Raw genomic sequence first — 20,239 nt, forward strand, 5'->3', positions numbered from 1 at the left:
TGCAGGTGCCACCAGGCAGCGGCAGAACAGACCTTTGTATCACCATATCCTGCTTTTCAAGCGTGTTTTTGGGGAGTACATCTGCAGGGCCGAATTCCAAAGCCTCCGTGGCACGGAGGAGCCGTGTTCGCCCATCGCGCCGCCGAGATGGGGCTGCCCGTGCTCGCGGAGCTTTGCTGTGGGTTAACGGGGAGACCCGGGGTCGGACAAGACCGGCGAACCAGCCCGGCCCCACGCGCTCACGCGGTGCCTCCATTTCCATCTCCACTGCTGGAAAAGCTCTTACGGGGAGAAGAGACGCTGTCGGTGCACTTCCCGGCTGGAAAATGCAATGCTATTGTACGAGAAGCCTTCGGGAGAGCAAGCTCCTGCATTGTCTTCAGTGATTTATTTATTACACAGCAGCCCTCAGTTAAATGTGTTGTGATATTAAACACTTCCAGTAACACTTGAGTCTTAATTTAATGGAGACCAATGGAGGGAAAAAAAAAATCTAATTGACTTGTCAGGACTGTTTCTCATCTTTAATTAAGGTTCGTGAAGGATGCGTTAATTGCATTTTACCAATAAATAATAAAAAGGGGGATAATGCAAATTAAAATCCAGAACTGCACTGGGGGAGGGCCCTGGGTGCACATCGGGGGGGTCAGCCCTCAGCAGGGGTGTCCCTGGGGTGACCTCGGTGTCCCCAGGTGCCCTGTGCTGTCCTGGAGAGCAGGGTGGGGACATCGTCGCTGCTCGGGGAGGGGCGCAGAGCTGTGTCCCCCCAGTGTCCCCGCAGTGTCCCACTGCTGTCCTTGTCCCCTCACCCTTGCTCTCCGTGACTGTGCAAGAAAACCCCGACCCCAGCTGGAGAGCATCTGGTAAATCTGCATCTGACAAAGACCAGACCCTTCTGCAAGGTCACTGCTGCGTGGCCCCGAGCACCCGCGCCCCGGCACCAACACCTGGGGCGGCCACCAACCCGGCGCCTCCTCCACCCACACCCACCTTTGGTTTCCTCGGTGCCTGGTGCCCTCCTCCCCGCCGGAGCCGGAGCCGGAGCCGGAGCTGGAGCCAGAGCCTCGCTCTTTCCAGCTGTGTTTCAGCCACCGCTGGTTGGGCACTCGCTGTCACCAGCCACTAATGGTGAAAAAGTCTTCCCCCTGGTTTTATGAAACCCACCATTCCATCAGCTGCTCCCGGGGCCCTGCTCCCAGCAGGGACTGTAAATTAACCCTTCTGCCCCATTAAGGTAAAAAAAGGAGCCGATTCTGTGGGACAAGGGTGGTGGAGCCTGGGGAGAGCTCGGGGGGTGGGTGGCATAGCTTTCCTTCCTTCATCCCTGCAACGGCTCCAAGAGGCTCAGCCCAGGAGAGCCAACAGGTCACCAGCACCGTCCTGCGGAACTGGACCAGGAGTCCAGGTCTCCATCCTGTTGAGATGTCCCATGGAGATGTCCCTCCTGTCCCAGCTCTGGCTCATCAGTGCGTCTTGGTGAGTGACACAGAATCATTTCGGTTGGGAGAGACCCTCAAGGTCATTGAGTCCACCCATAACCCACCCTGTCCCTGCCCCATGTCCTGAGAACCTCATGTCCGTCTGTCCAGCCCTCCAGGGCTGGTGACTCCAGCACTGCCCTGGGCAGCCTGTTCAATGCCCCACAGCCCTTTGGGGAAGAAATTGTTCCTAAATCCAACCTCATCCTCCCCTGGCGCAACTTGAGGCCGTTTCCTCTGCTCCTGGCGCTTGTTCCTGGGGAGCAGAGCCCGACCCCCCTGGCTCCAAGCTCCTTTAGGCAGGTCAGAGATCAGAAGGTCTCCCCTCAGGCTTGCAAGAGAAATAAAGAAAATCAGCTCTAAAATGGAGCCATTTCTATACAACCCGGATCCCCTGGGGAGAAAATACGAGTTAGTGCTGATGTTGCTTCATTCATTTCTTGGAAAGCCCCTTCCCGTCCTGCCAGGGCGGCGCACACGGAAGGAGCCCCAACGGCACCGTAATCTGCATGCTGGTAGTGTCACCTCCAGACGCTCCATCAAAAGGCTCAATGAGAAGAATTTGTATTTCGAAATAAATATTTCCTCACGGTGTGCAAAATATCTAATCATGTATTTATCCTTAAGTACTTCCAAAAGTCAACATAATTATTCCAGTCCCATTAAGTTTAATTTGCAGTAAATTATGCATTTAGCTTTAAGTTGAGGTTGCTGGTTAGAGTCAAGATAAAGCTCTTGCTATTTATAAAGCAATATTTCAGCGCGGATATAAAATACAAACGGTTGGACAAGAAAATCCTACTCAGGAAGTTTGGAGAGAATTTCAAATAGGGAGGCTAACAAAAGAAACCCGCAAAGTGTCTGCGCACAGATGTGCAAGCACATTCGGTCAACTCATAGGAACTCCCGAGAGCTCACGGGGCCTCGGCTGCCAGGAGAATTTTCTTCTGGCTACAAAACTTGGCATTTTTCTCAGGACACGTTTTGAAATACAAATTAATCATTTAACTCTCCCCTTGGTGTTGTGTCTTTGAGGTTTTCGGGACAGGGAAGGTGTTCCTGCTGGAGGAGACAGAACAGCTTCTATCGGCGATTTGTCTGTGGTCTCGGATGTCCCTGCAGATTAACAGATAATTGATCACCCCCTCTCTGAGCAGCCCAAACCCCTTTGAGGCGATGGGAGACCTGCGATGGCCAACGATGGGTGCTCAGTCTGCCCTTCTGTGGTAATGTAATGGTGCTGGAGTCGCATCTCTGAGTGCTGGACCCACCTCTCCACGTGCTGGACCCTCATCTCCACGTGCTGGACCCTCATCTCCATGTGCTGGACCCACCTGTCCATGTGCTGGACCCACCTCTCCATGTGCTGGACCCTCATCTCCACGTGCTGGACCCTCATCTCCATGTGCTGGACCCACCTCTCCATGTGCTGGACCCACCTGTCCCCGTGCTGGATCCTCTGCACTTCAAGGTCAATGGCCAAGTGACCATTTTTCCATCCAGTCCCAGGAGGTGAAGAAGCCCATGGGAGGACTTTCAATCCCAAAGCAGCCACGTTGCCGTTGGTGTGGAAGCTCCCGACGCTTCGCTGGGTGCCAGCGCTGTTCTGTTTTCCCATCTGGGACGCGAGAGTGAGCGTCACCTCCCGGCACAGGGCGGCTGTGAGCGTCACCTCCCGGCACAGGGCGGCTGTGAGCGTCACCTCCCGGCACAGGGCGGCTGTGAGCTTTGCTCCGCAGCCCCTGACCCCCCAGCAGCGGGCGGGTTGCAGGGCTGGCTTGAACTTGACCGCGGGTCCCACAGCGTGGGCTGGCGGCGGCAGAGCAATCGTCCTCTAACGAAACAGCGTGCGAGCACCTCGGGCTTTCACCGTCCTTAAGTGGATGGCGTTTAAAAACAAGGGGGAACATGGAACACCCCGTCTCTCCCCGCTCCGTGGCACATTTAACGCAGCTTGAAGAGGGATCGAGCTCACCCGAGAGCCGCGTCCTCAGCTCCCTCGGCCTGGCCCCGGCGCCGGGAGCTGCGCTGCAGGAGGGCTGGGCGAAGCAGCGATGAAAAGCTGCATCCAGGGTCACGAAGCCGGTCAATGAAACAGCCAGGACTCAGACACGGAGCATTTTAGGTGATTTTCAGACCCAGTCACTTGTGCAATGCCAAGGTACGCGCTTGCTATCGAATCATATTCCCCTTTTTAGTTTATCTTTCCTGAGAGCTTTTGGAGACCATTAAGGGAAACAAGGGGTTTTTGCAAGGTTAAGAGACTCAGTGTCTAAACTCCCCATAAAGGTCTGCAGTAATTTACAGCTGCAGGCAGCAGGCGCGCTTCGCGGGGGGAAGGGAAACGCAATTTAAGAGAACAGAAATAAATAAGAAGCCGCAGCAGCCAACACTCTCTGATTTAATCCCCAGCCCACGAGAAAGATTTATTCTGTTATCTGACAGTCTGATCACCCCAGGAATCCCATAGGTCAACGCATATCTGCTGTTATTATCTCTGGGCTCCTTCCACCAAGATGCACAGGGAAGATTTGTTAAAGAAATCAAGCAAAGAGGGGTCCTGAGCGTCACAGATGGGACCCCAGAGACCTTTGTCATGGAGATAACCCAAGTGATGCTTCTGCATGGTGGCCTGTGGGTCGCTCTGTGCTCTGGGTGGGAGAGAAACCTCACGGGACGTGAGGAACGCTTGAACCTGAGTGCGAAACACTGGCCCAGGTTGCCCGGAGAGGTGGTGGATGCCAAGTCCCTTCATGGAAGGGGAGTCCCTCTGCTATGGGGCTGAGCCCAGCTGGAGGGTGTGGGTGGTGCCTTTGGTGGGCTGCGCGGGCAGGTGGGCACGTTTTGCACACTCATGTGCAAAGGAAACGAACATTCGGTCACGAGTGGTGGACAAGCCCACAACACAGCACGGAGGGACCATGTGAGGCTGGCATTAGGGACCCAAAGGAACCAGAAACCCTCTGGTAGGTCCATCAGAGCTGGGAGGAGCTGCCCAGCCTGGCAGGAGGCTGAAGGTTAATCAAGTAATTAACCTTAATTAGCAAGGGCAGGCACATCTCAGGTGTTCCACAGGTCACAGCAATGAGGGAGGGCGAGAGCTCAGGGCCAGGGGAGGTTCATATACAGACCCCTGGGAAGCAAGGAGCTTTTGGGTTGGTGGAACCGGGTGCCTCCATCCCAAGGTGGGTTCGGAACTGCCCGGTGGGAAGGCAGGAGATGGGTGCAGGGTGGGGCTGCTGTGTCTGCATCAGGCTGGGAAAAGTGGCTCCTGAAGTGCAGAGGCACCAAGGACTTATCTCCTGGGGCCAGCACGGCTCAGGGTTTGTCTTGGGTCAGTGTCTGAACTGCAGAGCTGCAGGTTCCAGGTGGTTTTCTGGGGAGCTGCTGTGTCTGGAGTCACCGTGGGAGGAGCTGGAGGCCCTTCCATGGGGCAGAGCCCCGTGCTGGCCGCGGGGCAGCAGCGGTGGCGGCGGGGCAGCAGCGGTGGCGGCGGGGCAGCAGCGGTGGCGGCGGGGCAGCAGCGGTGGCGGCGGGGCAGCAGCGGTCACGGCACTCCCCGAGCCACGCGGCTTCGCCGCTCCAGGCGCTTCTTGGTTCGGATGCCAAAAACAAAGGTGAGTGGGAAACATCTCTCTAAACCCATGAAGGAACGAGGAGCAGGTTGAAAGCCATCCGGAGGGGCACCTGCCGCGCGTTTCCACCCCCGCGGTTCTCCCTTTCACCCTGCTTGGCCACCGGCGCCTCTTGTGCAACCTCGCACTCCCTCCCAAACACCTCACCCGCTCCCTGTGACCTCCCAGATAACTCGGTTTTCTCTGCAGAGTCACCATTTCCCAGTGCTTCCCCTCGTTTACCTTGCTGTCTAACGATTGCCCCCTGCAGAGTGTGTGTTTTGCTGTTGGAGCTGCCTGGGAATGGCACCAAAAAGCCACGGGAAGCTCTCCTACGCAATCAGGCACGTAGCCACAGAGACATATGTGGAGGGAAACGCAGCCCATACCAATAAACAGCCAGGATGCAGATACATAAACAGACACAAATAAACAGCCTCACTCCCTCCAGTAAGCCTGAAACGCATCCATGCAGGCAGAAACAATACCAAACCTATATGGAGACGCTCAGATACATAAAAATGCATGTGAACGTATAGATCTTCCCTTTCCACGCAGCTATAGCAAGAGCAAATGTGAAGGTGGGGCGTAAATGCATTAAACAGCCACACATGTGCTGCCACACAGAGAATTTGGCAAAGACCTCCCTCGGTTTCCCTGGCTGAAATGGAACACATTGTTGAGGTCCAGAAGCCGAAGTCGTTTGCGAGCCCGTCCTTGCCCAGCCTCCCGGCTTCCAGAGGCGTCTCCATGCGGGGAAGGGCTGGCTAATGGCTGCAGGCGGGTGGGCAGAAACTGCTGGCCAAGGAGACGGTGTGAGACGGGTAGATGGAAGCTTAATTAGCAGCACTGCATTAATTGACCAGAGGAAGCGGTTGAGGGCTGCATTTTTCTGTGCACAAAATGCTGTTTTTCTCTTGATCCAAGGTTTTTCCAGCACTAATTAAGTAACCGTGGGCAGCCCGGCCGGCCTGCAGCCGCTGTTCTGGGGAAGGTGTCTGCTTGGGGTCTGGGGAAGGTGTCTGCTTGGGGTCTGGGGGAGCTGTGCTGGGGAAGGTGTCTGCTTGGGGTCTGGGGGAGCTGCTCCGGGGGAGGTGTCTGCTTGGGGTCTGGGGAAGGTGTCTGCTTGGGGTCTGGGGAGCTGTGCTGGGGAAGGTGTCTGCTTGGGGTCTGGGGGAGGTGTCTGCTTGGGGTCTGGGGAGCTGTGCTGGGGAAGGTGTCTGCTTGGGGTCTGGGGAGCTGTTCCGGGGGAGGTGTCTGCTTGGGGTCTGGGGGAGCTGTGCTGGGGAAGGTGTCTGCTTGGGGTCTGGGGAGCTGCTCCGGGGGAGGTGTCTGCTTGGGGTCTGGGGAAGGTGTCTGCTTGGGCTCTGGGGGAGGTGTCTGCTTGGGGTCTGGGGGAGGTGTCTGTTTGGGCTCCGGGAGGAGTGATTTTGCAAGCAAAACCCTGCCAGGGTCTCCTCCTGGGACAAGATCCCGAGCAGAGCAGAGCGGGTCTGGGCGCTGCTCTGAGCTTGGGAGCTGGGACACGTGAGACCCCAAAATGTGACTTGTTTCATAGGGAAAGGAGAGCAAAAATGTTGGGAGTGCCTGGGAAGGAAGAGGTGAAGCCGGGAAATGCTGCTGCTTTTTTTTCTTTCGTTCTGTAATTCTAAACCTTTCCTTCGAGGAGCTCACAGAACTTCGTGTTGACATTGGCTCTTCGGGCAAAGAGTGAGGTTTGCGTCAGACCACAAAATATTTCTCAACCAAAACAAAAACTGCATGAGAAGGGAGCTAACACAGCGCTGCGCGGTGTCGAAACCAGACCTCCGCAAGTTCTTTTCCCTGGCCTTCCCCCACCCCAAAAACCCAAACAGCTTTTGCAAAGCTTGATGTGCGTTTCCAGAGGAGCTGCAAGGCCTGATTCCTGTGGGCTGGTGTCTGCGTGACCCACTGTGTGTTACCCACAGGCTTTCTGGGCTCTTCTGTGTCACCCGTGCCAGATGTGCCAACATCTGCATCCCCATGGGCAGCAGGAATGGGGCTGGAGCGATGGCTGCATGCGACGGCATCTGAGCCTCGATGTGGGGGGGACAACAGAAGGGCTTAATGAAGGTTTGAAAGGAACATCTTCTGAACTTTGGAGCAAAGAAGCTGCAGTTTTATGGAACACGTTTGCTTGGAGGGGGTGGCGAGGCCCCTGCTGCTGCTGTTCCTGGAGCTCATCAGGCGGATTTCCACCCTGCCAGTCGCAGGAGCTTCTCCTGGAGGTGGCTCCGTCGGTGACCCCAGCCGGGCTGGCGCCCTCTGTGCTGTGTCCTCCCTCCCGCCCCGGCTGGAGGTGGCTCAGGTCCTGGGACAGCCCACGGCCAGCGCAGGGACCATCCCGGCCGGGTGCCCATCCTGGAGCAGAGCACTGGTGGTGCTGGTGGGAACAGTCCCGAGCTCCTGGGACCCTCCTCTGGCCACGGTAACCGGCAGACACCCTCCCGCACCCGGCTGTGCCCGGAGCACCCGCGTCGGTACTGCGCACCCTGCGGTTTTGACAGCGACGCGGTGGCAGAGCAGGGAGCGCTTCAAACCTTCCCAAGATTAGGGCCAATCCTGCTCCCACCAGAGCTGTCCCGGGTGCACTTTCCCTTCCATTGCAACCATTTGCTTCTTTTGAAGCTCGATAAAAATTTCCTTTCCCCCACTGTTTCTCCCTTTTGCTCCTCCCTGACAACATCCTGCAACAACTGAAACATCTGCAATGGCACCTCCGCCCACCCCAAAAGCACTTTCTGTTTTCCCTTGTCCTGGCACAGCTGCGCTTTCCGAGGTGGCTGTTTGGAGGCGAGCGGGGGCGGCGAAGGGGGCTTGTGCCGACCTGCCCGCGCCACATCTGCGCCCGAGCTCCTGCAGCTGGCTGTGCCGGGGCCTCCGTGAACAGCTGTGCACAGGAGACCAACCGCTCCGGTCACCAGGGTAATCAATCTCCTTTGTTTAATGTTTGCTGGGAGACAGGTCCCTCTTAATCTATTACGGTGTCATTAAAAGGGAAAATGTTTGCTCTGTAGGGCCTCAAATGGCCTTTTTAAACCACAGTAAAAATGTAATTACCAGCTCACTTAGGAATTTAACCTTTTCTTGATGCTAACATGTGCAGATTTGTGTCCAGAAAAGTGGGAGCAGATACAGAGATGGGCCTGAATCAGAAAACTGGTAAGAATAGCCCAAAAGTGGCTGCTGGGTGGGTCCTCTGGTGTCTTGTGACTGCAAGGGGGCGGCTGCTGCCGCTGCTGCCGCTGCTGGTGCTGCTGCGGCTGCTGCACGGAGCAGGGGGTGTTTGGCAAGATGCTTCGGGATCTGCAGCTGAACGTGTTGCCGTTTAAGATCACAACCATCTCGCCCAAAGCTTGCAAATTCCATAGGATCCTGAATTTGGATCCTGCCCTTTTTGAAATGCTCAGGCTTCGCAGGCTTCACCAGCCGTGCAGAGGGCTCGGCTCATGTCGGCAGATGGGATTTGGAGACGGCCTCGTCCAAACTGCCCTTGTTCCCTGCGGGTGCCAGCAGCTCCTGCCATATGGGGCCTCCCGGAGCTATAGGGGTGCACAGAGACAGGCCTGGGGATGCATCGGTGTCACCCAGCCCAGGGGTCCCCAGGGCACCATTGTTTCTGACGCCGCCTGGCGTTCGTCACCACCGTACGGCGAGGGCAGCAGCAGGGCCGGCTCAGGGGGGTTTGTTCCCGGGGGTCTGTCAAACGCGCTCCGGAAACAGAGGCAGCAGAAGGATGTCACCCAGTAATTCCCTATTTTCACATCGACTACTGCTCCTGAAGGCAGATTGCTCTGCTGTGGTGGCTTTCCTCTGCCTTGGCCCAGCTCAGCACAGGTTGCTGCAGAAGTGGTGGGGGGGTCTGCGAGGGGGGCACAGGCGTGTGGATCCAGCGTTAGCACCTCGCTTTGCTCTTCCTTGTGAGCTGACAGTAGTTCTGGCTCCACCTATTGTTACGCAATCAGATGTGGTTGGATTACATTTAAAACCGTAAGTGGCCGTTGATGAAAGCTCCTGCGTGTCCAGCGAGGAGCGCTGCACCGGCCCGCAGCTCTCGGCCTTGCCCGACACCCCAGGGAGGGCGAACGCTGCTGGAGGGTGGTGCTGACTTTTGGGAAAGCTTTAGCTCTTCAGGCCGGACTCTCATGTGCAGCCAGTTGTTCTCCAGTCCCACCAGCTGCTTTGGTCCCCTGCAGGGTCCTGTTTGTGTCTGGACTGTCACAGGTGGGGTGGCTTCATCCTGTGACATTTGGGGACAGCCCTCTTAGTCGGGCTACGAGCTCCTGCGCAGATCGCAGCTCTTGCTGAGCCCCTTCGGAAACCTCCCCCACCTTTTCCAGCGACAAAGATGTCCCAGCTGGGCAAACCAAGGGCCTGATCCTGCCTGGCCTCGAGCCCTGACCGAGCAAATCAAAGCGAATCAGTCGCTGGGTGTTTATTGGAGGTGCTGGTCCCACTGTCCTGCACCCACGTCTCCTGTGCGGTGCTGCTCCCAGTTCACACCAGTGCCAAACCTGTGCTCAGACTGCGCCTCCAGCACGGACCCTCAACAAGAAACTGCCTCAATTTGCAGATGTGCACGCGCCGGGGGGAGAGACCCCCGCCATCCGCCCCGGGCGTGCGGAGAGGGACCGGGTTCCGCACAACCAGCGTGAAATCCATTTCCAGGGACGGCGATTAGTGGTAATAGCACCTGAAATCAATAAAAGCACCAACGGATCCATTTTTAACAAGCTGCACACCGAAGGTGAATGCAACTTCCACAGATTAATAGAGCAGGTAAGTGTGCTCTTCAGAGAGGTGACGGGGAGGCTGCATTAACAAAAGAGCCAGTACAAGGCCAATTTGGGCAATGGAGAGAGCTTTCCAGCTGAAAAAAAGGTGGTGAAGCAGAGGTCAGCAAACTTTCCAGAGGTACTTAGGCCTGGGAGTGGAAAAGCCCTATCAATATTCTTAGGCAAAAGCTTGTGAGCCCTTGAGAGCTCTGAGGAATGGCTGAAAGTCTGAGCAATTTAAACGTGGTGGAACGGGGGGAGCACGTCTGACGCCGGGGTGAGCGGTGCGGCTTTGTCCAGCGTGAGCAGGGCGGGGGGCGCAGGCGCTGGGGTCTCTGCCAGCAAGAACCTCTCCGGTCTGATATCTGCTGGTGTCCCCAGGGCAGGCAGCCTTGTCCTGAGATTTCCGGGAGCTCTGGAGCCACATTATTGCAGCCAGACTCATGTTCCTTGGAGTGAAGGACCTCGGTGCGTAGGAGATGATGTAGATGAGAGCAGAACATGGAGACAAAAGCCAGGAGGCACAAACCTCTCTGAAGAAATAGTTGTTGATTGGTGCAGTTCAAGTCAGCGAGGAAATTCTGCTGTCAGCTCCATGCCCTTGGGAACCCTCTGTTATCTCTGTGGTTTTCATGCGGTGGTGTCATCAGGCCTGTAGGAGAGGCAGGGCTGATTTGATCAGGAGGCAGCTCACCTCTTGGCCTCTTGGAGCAAATCAGACGCTCAAATCAGGTTTATCCGGCAGTGCGGGCACAGAAATTGTTCTCCATCATACGAGACTTCATTTGGTCTTTCTGCTTTTCCTCCTCTTTTCCCAATTTTGTTTTCCTTTGTACTGAGTATATAACTTTCCTTGGGACTGATAGTTAACATGGCCTCACCAAGGGAGAGTCAATTTTCCTTCCAACTCCATTAAAGAAAGCTTGTAATAAAACCTGAAAAGGATGGATGATAGGGCTAGTTAGTAACATTAAATTAATTAGATAAGGGAAGATGAGTGGAGAGGGTTCCTTAGTGCGGTTTAGTTTCATGGATTGCTGTTGCCAGGTTCTCCTCGTTGATCAGAAGAGGCGTCCTACGTGTGCCCAGAGGGACGGACGCGCCGGGCGCCGCGGCCGTGGTGTCTCTGGCACCGCCCACGCCGCCTAACAGTGCACGAGGAGCAGAGATCGCGGGTCTGCGGATGCTCAGCGGTACATCTTCCGTTGTGGCTGAGGATGGTGAACGACTGTAATGAGATCCCTGCTGCTGGAAACCAAACCAGGTATCTGCGGGTGTGAGAAGCAGGCTTGGGAGAAAGCAAGACAGCAGAAGAGAGGAGGCACCGTCCTGGTGCAGTAGATAAACCCTAAACCCACGAGTAAGATGATAATGCGTCCTGGAGAGCTGCCAGAGATGAGTTAAGCAAAAGAACACAGAAGATGTGGGTTCGAGAGAGCTCGGCCAGGCTCTCCTCAGCTGCAGCGGGTCCGGCAGAGCCACCAGCACCGCACCGGTGAGCCCACCGGTGTCCGCCCCTCGGGGCACGCGGACCGGAGCTGGCGCCCCTCGGGGCACGCGGACCGGAGCTGGCGCCCCTCGGGGCACGCGGACCGGAGCTGGCGCCCCTCAGCCGCTTCAGAGTGGCTGGAAACGCGATTGCTGCTCCTGAGCGGGGGAAACTGCTGAAGATAATGTGAAATATCCTTGTGCCACATACGCTTTATTTTGAGGAGCAGGCAATAACCCTGCATCCCCAAATGAAATATTGAATTTTAAGGGAGATGCAAACAAGTACAAATGAAAAATGTCTCTGATAATAAAGCAAGCATTTGCTAAAATTAAAATGGAATGCATTACTGTCCAGGCTGGAGACAGAAATGTCAGCAGAGCTATGAAACGGGAAGCTGACTACTTATGTGACCAGATACATTTATTGTTTTCTTTCTGTTAATGCCAGTGGCAGCATTAGAGGTAAAAAAGCCTCCAATTGCCTGACAACACTTTAGAAGTGAATTAAACCCAGTCCTTGCAGAAGCCTCCTTAGCTTCTGTCTCTGCAGTAATGGAGATTTGAATGGAATCGCATCCAGCAGGACAGGGATGGGGAGAGAGGAATTAATTTTGCTGAGCAGAAATAATATAGATAATATAATAATCATTAAAAGGACAAGTGAAATTGGTCTGGCCCTCAAAGCAATCAATATGGCCCATTATCCAGTTGAATTGGCATTTGATGGGAATGGCTCGTTATTGTATTGGATGTGTCTGTGTTTCACATAATCAACTAATTCAGAGCCAGAGGTGCATTAATATCAGGCCGTGTGCGTTCGCAGGGAGTTTGTGGCAGTTCAGGAAAGTGTTTATGTGGCTGATCTGAAGGCACGAGAGCTCGAGCATCCCGGAGGGGTCACTGCCTGTCCCTGCGCGGTGGGGACTCCGACCACAGCGCCCTGGTCCAGAGCCCCGGGAGCTGATGAAAGCACCCGACGTGGCTGTGGGCCAGGGCTGGCGTGCAGGTACCGCTCTGTGACACAAGCGCCAACAGCGGGGACGTAGATGCTGGATGTGGTGGTGTGTGCCGGGGCAGGTGTTCTTGTGACAGTTCAGACCTGGCCAGACGGCACAAAACTTGCTCTGGGGGAATTGCCAACGTGTTTTACACCACCCAGGGCTCAGTCAGCGGGGAGAGTGTGGAGAAGGCTCTAGAAACGCGGTATTGCCTGCATGGAACATTAGGGCGCAGGTCCTGCAGCTCTCCAGCATCTCTGTGAGGCTGGAAAAGCGACACCAACTTGCGTTTGTTCTTGTAAAAGCTTCATGATAGTTTCCTACATTGCAGAATCTAAGTCTGGGGGGCATAACCCCTGAAACACCCACCTCCCGCACGGTTTACCTGGAAGAGGACTTGCATCCTCTTGCAGAGCCCCCGTGTGCTCTCTCACCCGATGGGTCCCACAGCCGGGGCTGCAGGAGGACTGTGGGATGGCGCAGGGATGCTGAAGCGCCCGGCCATGCTGGGGGAGGCTGCTCCCTGGGGAAAGATCCCGTGTCTCGGTGCACAGAGCACGAGTGTGATGGGGCGGCTGAGGGACCTGGAGCCGAGGGGACACCTTCTGATCTCTACAGCAGCCTTCCAGCACGGCCTCGGGCAGCAACACGCGAGTGAATGGCTCAGACAGGGTTTTCCCAGCCTCTCGAGGAGCTGGTTTGCAATGGAGCCCTGACCGTCGCACTCTTCTCTCGGTCACGACACAGTTAATCTCCATTTTCCTCCAAGCAGGAGAAAGCACAGAGGTAAAAGAAAAAAATCCCAGTGATTTCAGTCAATTAAGCTGAAGCCTACTGGGGCTGTTGCTTTGGGATTTTTTATTTATTTTATTTTATATTTTTGTAAATGAGTCTTCCAGGGTCTTCGAGCACTTACCATGGGGAGTGACAATCAGAAACCGCTGCCTTGCCTCTCCCCATGCTGCCTCTCCACAGGAGCTCAAGAAATCTTAACATCCCATCAAAAGCTAATTACATTCTGACACACCAATTGGAGACATCGAGAGATGGGGGGAGAGCAGCTTACATAATGGTTTTAAAATTACACAGAGCATGTTGAATGTTTGGTGCTATGAAGTGCCAATAGTTGAGAGCGGCAGAGGCTGAAGGGTAATGGGAAGGAGTTATAATGGGGTTTGTACTTGAAACCCACTCCCTGTTGTAGGTGCAAGACCTGGTCCTGCACCGTGTATTTACTTGCAGTCACTGCAGTCTTGTTTTGCAGGGACAGATGCCCCCAGCCTTACCCCACTTGGGTCTCTCTGCACATGGGATCGAGGCGTCACTGGAGCGAAGGGGGTGGCTGTCACCTCCGTGTCCCCCGGGGACCCCTCCAGGTGCCAATAACGCCCCCTGTTCTTGTCCGGAGCCCCCGCAGGACGGGGGGCAGCGCCACGGGCAAGGCGGGGACTGTGAGAGCAGCCGGGCAGGAGGACCCGTCCAGGGCCGGTCACTGCAAAGCTGCAACTGGGAAAGGGCTGCAAGAGGCTTTTTTGGAAAGCGCTCCTACGTAGTCATCGCCTTCTTGTGTCCTTCCCCAGGCAGCTGCTGCGGGCAGGACGCTGCTTGAGACGCAATGGGTGCACTGGGTTGGGATAGGGAGACAGAGGAAAATTGAATTGCCTTGGATCTTTCTGGCCTTTTTTCTTCTTGCAGCCCTAAAACCAGCTGAGAAGGCACCCGCTTCCACCAGCTGGAGACTTCGCACATCAGCAGCTCCTAGAGCCCCTGGGAAAGCGAGACCCTCCAAGGTGACCTCTGAAATGAGTATTTGGCTCCTCGTCCTCCGAGCGCAGTGAATCCTCACTCCTGGCTTGGCGCTGCAGCCGTGGACGCGCATTGAGCCGTGGCAGAGCGCTGGTGCAGAGCCGGTGGAGGAGACCATGGGGCAGCAGCGTTCGCCCCCGCACCTGGAGAAGGCGCCGTTTTCTGAACCAAGTCGACCAGCTGCCATAACACCAATGTAAGTCTTTCTTAATGCTGCTGGCTGGGCTCAGGAGCATGGCGGGAGGGCTGTGGCTGACCAGGCAGCAAATTAACTGGAATTTCATTATCTAATAATTTATATGATGCCTGTGTATTTTGGCAAGACACCTTCATTAACAGAAGATGCCCTCTGCCCACCGACTGTTTGCATTACTGGCCTCCCAGAGACCCCATGTGATGCTTCTCCTTTTAGTGGCCTTCATGAGAGAGAGAAACGCTCCTCATTTCCCTTGATTTTTATAATGAATTTCGTTCCCTCCAGCTCTGCAGGGATTTGTTGCTCTGAAGTGCAGAGCTCTGCTGCTGGAGGGAGCAGCGGGGGTGTCTGCAGGCCTTGCTCACCCGTCCTCCCTGCGGCGCTGGGTTCATCTGGGCCCCCACGCCAAGAGCCCTTGGGGTGCTGCAGTTCAGAGAAGGGAATGGGGCTGGAAAAAGTGATTTAGGTTGGAAATGTAGCAGAATTTCTCCCCCAAAGGGCTGTGGGGCATTGAACAGGCTGCCCAGGGCAGTGCTGGAGTCACCATCACTGGAGGGCTGGACAGACGGACACGAGGTTCTCAGGACATGTGGCAGGGACAGGGCTGGGTTATGGTTGGACTCGGTGATCTCTGGGGTCTCTTTTTGCAGAAAGCAGATTTGCGTTTATGAAACATTGTCACCTGTTGGGAAATGGTTTTGTGAGCTCTGCAGACAGATGGGTCTGCGATGGTGAAGGAATTAAACCCGAACGCAGGGACATGACGCAGGAAAAGCAGACGCTGGGTCAGAGGAATGGCCGAAGCAGCTGACACCCTTCCCAGGGCAAAACTGGCACTGGGGATATGCCACCGGCCTAGAGCATTCTGAAGAACAGAGAGGCAGATGCCCAGATCTGTAGTTTTCGTGGCCTGCCCAGCACAGGCTGATCTCACCGGGAGATGAAGGGGGGGTCTGCAGGCAATTCTGTCCCTCCAAGTGATGTGCTGCAAATTACTGGCAATCAGCACAGAAAGTTTCGCAGCAGATTGATGATGTTTTGAGGCTCGGAACTGGAACCCTACCGGTGATTTGGAGAGAGCTGGAAATTGCTTATGATCTCATGGTGTCAGGTGTCTCATTTACAATAAATAAATACAGCAAATACACCCCAGACAATTGCTGTCAGGTATCGGGAGTCATCAGCCAGAGAGCTCCCTCGGAATTTGGTGCTTTGGTCAGCCAGCTTTAACTTATTGGAAACCGCAGGCAGACAAATATCAAGGACTTTGAGTCAGAGCTGAGGTACGCTCAGGATATTCAGCTGTTCGCATGGGGTTTGGGTCGGTCTGTAAAGGAATAAATGAAGTGCAGAACCGAGCAGAAGCCGCTTTCAAAATTTCCCATGGAATTCAAAAGCAAAGGGTGCGTTGTTTTCTTTCTCTCGCCGTGGATATCGCAGGCAGGAGCTGCCCGGGGCTCAGAGCTCTCCGCGGCGCTCCTGCAAAGGGCAGGGCTCGCTGCGCCAGCCGAAATGGAAGCGCAGGAATCCCGCGCTGCTCCCGCTCCGTTCGTCCGGGGGCTGCAGTGAAACCTGCTGGAGGCGCGGGGCGATCTGCCATCGCACCTCCGCGATTCCAGCCCCCGTCAATTGGCAAACACGAGTGTTGAGGGTGGAAAAGCTGATCTGCGGGGCTCGGCTCATCTCGGGGAAGAGCAAAGGGACCCGTCCGGCCCCTCTGCTCCGCCACAGCCCATCAGCACGGCTCGAAATTCAGACCCCGAGCCCTCGCGATGAGGGCTCGCGGACGGCCCGTCGCCTCCGAACCAGGGCTCCCGCTGGCGCTAATGCCACTGACGTCAGCGCCCGCTCCCCAGCAGGGAACTCGTTCCCAGAACTATTCCAAGCCATTGTTTGGTGAATAATTCTGGATAATGAAAATGCAGAGGGGAGGAATTGGAAAGTTGTTCCTTGTTGATTCACAAAAGAGGAGAAATGGAGGAATTTATCATGTCAGTGGTTCGCCTGTGAATTATTCACTCGCTCCACAGAAAAAAGTAAAAACCCCTTTCCCCCCAGCCACCCAAGACAAGGGTCCCTGGCTCTGGGGAGTCCCTGGCTCTGGGGAGTCCCTGGCTCTGGGGGGTCCCTGGCTCTGAGGGTCCCTGGGTCTGGGGGGTCCCTGGCTCTGGGGGTCCCTGGCTCTGGGGGGTCCCTGGCTCTGGGGGGTCCCTGGCTCTGAGGGTCCCTGGGTCTGGGGGGTCCCTGGCTCTGGGGGTCCCTGGCTCTGTGCTGACATGTGTGATGTGCCGGTTGCTGGCGGTGCCCCCGGCCCCGCGTGTCGAATCACCACCGCACACCGACACGCGCGTCCCGCTGCTCGAGGGGAGGTCACCCCGAAGCAGCGAGGGGAAGTAAAACAGCGGCGCTAGATCCAGGAACCGTGCCAGAGAAGCCATAAACAAGTGGAAAGGCTATTAACAGCGCATAACCTGATGGTGTTAGACCAATAATGGGAGGAGACTATGCTTCAGCAAGGGACATTAGAGCAATGTTTTACTGTCTCCGTGCTCCTAAGCATCCATTTGGCAGCAGGAAGGGAAATGCCGTTGAAAGAGGGTTGACGGTGGGAGGCAGAAGAAATACGCTGCCGCGGGAGATGGAAGGTGAAGGAGGCTGGGATGGGAAAGGACGAAGGGTTGGGGTTTGGCTGCTGTCTCTATGGTTTCCAAACAGAAGACCTTAACCTGAGACCAGGCAGAGATGGGTCGAGCCTAAGGACCAGCCTTGGGAAGGGGGAAGGGCAGCGCCGGCCCTGCCGCGATCGGCGTTGACCCTGCAGTTCAGCCCTCGCGTCCGACCCTGCTCAGAGCCCGGGGCGCTCGGCTCCCGAGCTGCAGATGCGGGAGGGATCTGGGGAGTGGGTGGGTGGTCAGGAAGAGGATGTGTTTGTTTTTCTTATGCCACTACTCAAACTCGCATTGATTTAGCTAAAGATGCTGTTTAATACCCCATTTAAGTTACCATAGTAAGAAATGTCCACACAGGGGCTTTCGGGGCGTTCGCTGATTTGGTTTGGAACCTGAACTGGGTGTAATTTACTGGAACAGGCAAGATCTCACTTGCTGAAATAAAATAATAGTGCCAAAATTGAGCCAATTTCTTAAGAAGCTAAGCTTATAATTCTAAGCTGAGTTTTCACTAAAGGAAGACACACATTTTAGACTAGGAAATGAGACTAAAAACAATCCCAACAGAGGCGGATCATCTATCACCCGCATTTACTTTTACCCTTGCACCTTTCTTTAGATATTCTCAGGGCTGATCTCTATACCCACGTGGACTGAGATGTTGCTCCTGCCTCCCCGCCCGTCTCGAGGAAGCTGGCACGAGTGCGAAGCGCCCGGCCGGAGCAGCAGCTCTGGCACCGCTTGTGCAGCCCTGTGCCGCTGTTCCCATCCCGGGTGCAGGCGCTGCCCTGCGCGGGGAGCAGAGGGGAGCACAGTCGCACCCATCGTTAGTTCGGAGAGCGGGGGAGCGCGTGTGTCGGTTTTGTACACACAGTGGGGTCTCCCGCGTGGTAACAAATTGTGGGAGAGGCGCTGGATTGCTCCTCAGTGACTGCGGCTGTTGCTGGATGGACAAGTTGGTTCATGGTGGGGGAAAATGTTGCTTGTAATCAGCTATTGATCTCAGGAGATGCTGCAAAAATTGTGTATCTGAGATACCACATTAATTCCTGATTCCTCTTTTGATGTTGCCCCGTTGCTCGTGGTTCGGTGGAAGGATCCTGCGCGCGGAGCAAATAACCATTGGGAAATGAGGTTTCATTGGGTTCTTGTCCTTCGGAGACAATTGGGGAGGCTCCGCGTGGCGGTCCCTGGGCTGGCAAAGTTAATCCTGTCTAGTTTAGTCCTGGGGTGAAAGGATTCACTGAAGGTGTGCGGGAGCGGGGGGCGGGAGGGCGCTGAGAGGCTGGGCCAAGGACCAGCCGTGCGGTCACAGCCTGGGGGTGCGCGGACTGAAATCAGCTCTGCAGGTTTGCCCAGGCCAGAACAAGGCCGGTTCTTGGTGCCCCGTTGGCTCCGTCCTATTGTGCAGCACCCAGTGAACGTCAAGGCTTGCCAGGCTGGAAATAGAAACACCGGGTGGCTGGTTCCCAAGAACCTTTTGCTGTGCCTGCCTGGAGAGCCCTTACGAGGTGAGGAACAACACCAGGCGTCATTAATTTGGGAATGTCGGGCATTTGGGGTGAATGTGCATGAGTGTGTTCGGATGACGCAGGGGAGGAGTTTTGTGCCCCAGAGCTGCACACGGGGATGAACAGTGAGAAGTGCTCCATCAGGGCTAAAAGTGCCAGGGATGAGCTGATTTTCCCGGGGTCCCCCCGTCCTGTCCCCCCGTCCTGTCCCCCCGTCCTGTCCCCCCGTCCTGTCCCGGCAGCCTGCACAATCTTTTATTGGTCCCATTAAAGCCAGTTGTCAGTGCAGGGATTGATTTTGGAGGAGCACAAAGTTAATTCATTTCCAAAATGAAAGGCTCCGTATATAAAACACAGCCCGTGTCTCGCTCCCCTTGCTCCTCGGGATCGCTGAGCCTATTTCATGCCGCTTCTAATAGCTCTGGAAGCCCTTACTGAGATTACAGCAAGGATGGAGACTGCACTTCGCCTGCATGTAGATTCAAGGATAAAACGACAGATGTCTTTCATTAAACATCTCCGGAACGAGCTGTTCAGGAGGCAATATGTATTCAGACACCATCAATATTTCATAAAGCCGTAATAGATGTTATCATAGGTCCTCCATCCAATATTTATTGCACCATAATCATGGATACATTGCACCAGGGCTCTCCATCCACCCCTACCTGTCCCCCCATCAGACGTGCACCCAGGTACCCAAGATTTAAATGAAGTGCAAACCTTGTGCCACAATAAATTTGAAGGAGTTTGAAGTTGTTTGTTACTTCAGGCACTTTCCAGGCCCGACAATAATGAAACAAATCTGTTTGCAGAAGGCGTTTTTATGGATGGGTTTCAAAGTGAGTTGGCTCAGTGTAAATCTCTGGGTCGAAGCCATTAGAAAGCATTTAAGCTGCTGCGAGGCAGCGGGCTGTGTCTCCAAGTCTGTGGGTGTTGGAAAGCAGAGACCTAAAATTAGCAGCATGGAACAGGAATCCTTTCGGGAGGCAGCTGCTGGGTCAACACGGGCAGGAAAGCTGAGCACGGCTGGGCCCGGATCCTTCCCTCCCCAGCCCCCAGCATCCCACGGAGGTTCCTGAGCAGCCAGGGGAGCTGTGCAAGGGCTGGACCTCCAAGATTTATAGTGGGGACTTTCAAAGGACCCTGACGGACGAACGTTTGGAGCCGGTGTCACTCAGGTCAGACCCCTGGTCGCGATGTCCGTTGTGCCCTCCAAACGCATCAGCCTGAGGGAGGTCCAGCTATTACCCTCCGACTTATTCTTAAATTGGTCAAACTTCTCAAAAGCATTTGGCTTTGGATCACAGGACATCCTAATGGATGAAGTGGAGCCATCCAAAATCAACGCATTGAATGAACAGGGTTGGTAATTGGTTTCCAAGCAGGGACATTCCACATCAAACAGCTTTGTTTCTTGTGGAGACCCGAAATGGCTGGTCCCGACCCCATCCCATTGAACGTCTCCAGCAATGAGCTAAGGGGAAAGAAAAAAAAGGGAACAATATTAAATCCTCATTGATAAAAGCTGAAAGTGACACAAAGACTGGGGAAGAAGAGCCCCAGTTAATGATACAGAGCCTCGGGTTTTCTTGGCAGCGCTGGGTCAAGCAAACACGGTGTTTTGGTGTGGTCAGGTGTCACGCCATTCACCCCTCTTAACTGAAGCTGTCTAAAAGG

General features: G+C 55.1%; 1 long non-coding RNA gene across 1 annotated transcript; it reads left to right on the top strand.

Moving 5' to 3' along the window:
- The first annotated feature begins 6,495 nt into the window (after nucleotides 1-6,495).
- On the top strand, nucleotides 6,496-11,457 carry LOC139825599 (uncharacterized). Its single transcript, XR_011735757.1, has 3 exons — nucleotides 6,496-8,038; nucleotides 9,687-9,892; nucleotides 10,936-11,457. It is a non-coding gene; the product is annotated as an uncharacterized lncRNA (long non-coding RNA).
- The last annotated feature ends 8,782 nt before the right edge of the window (nucleotides 11,458-20,239 follow it).

The sequence above is a fragment of the Patagioenas fasciata genome, chromosome 25 (genome assembly GCF_037038585.1).
Source record: "Patagioenas fasciata isolate bPatFas1 chromosome 25, bPatFas1.hap1, whole genome shotgun sequence".
NCBI lineage: Eukaryota > Metazoa > Chordata > Aves > Columbiformes > Columbidae > Patagioenas > Patagioenas fasciata.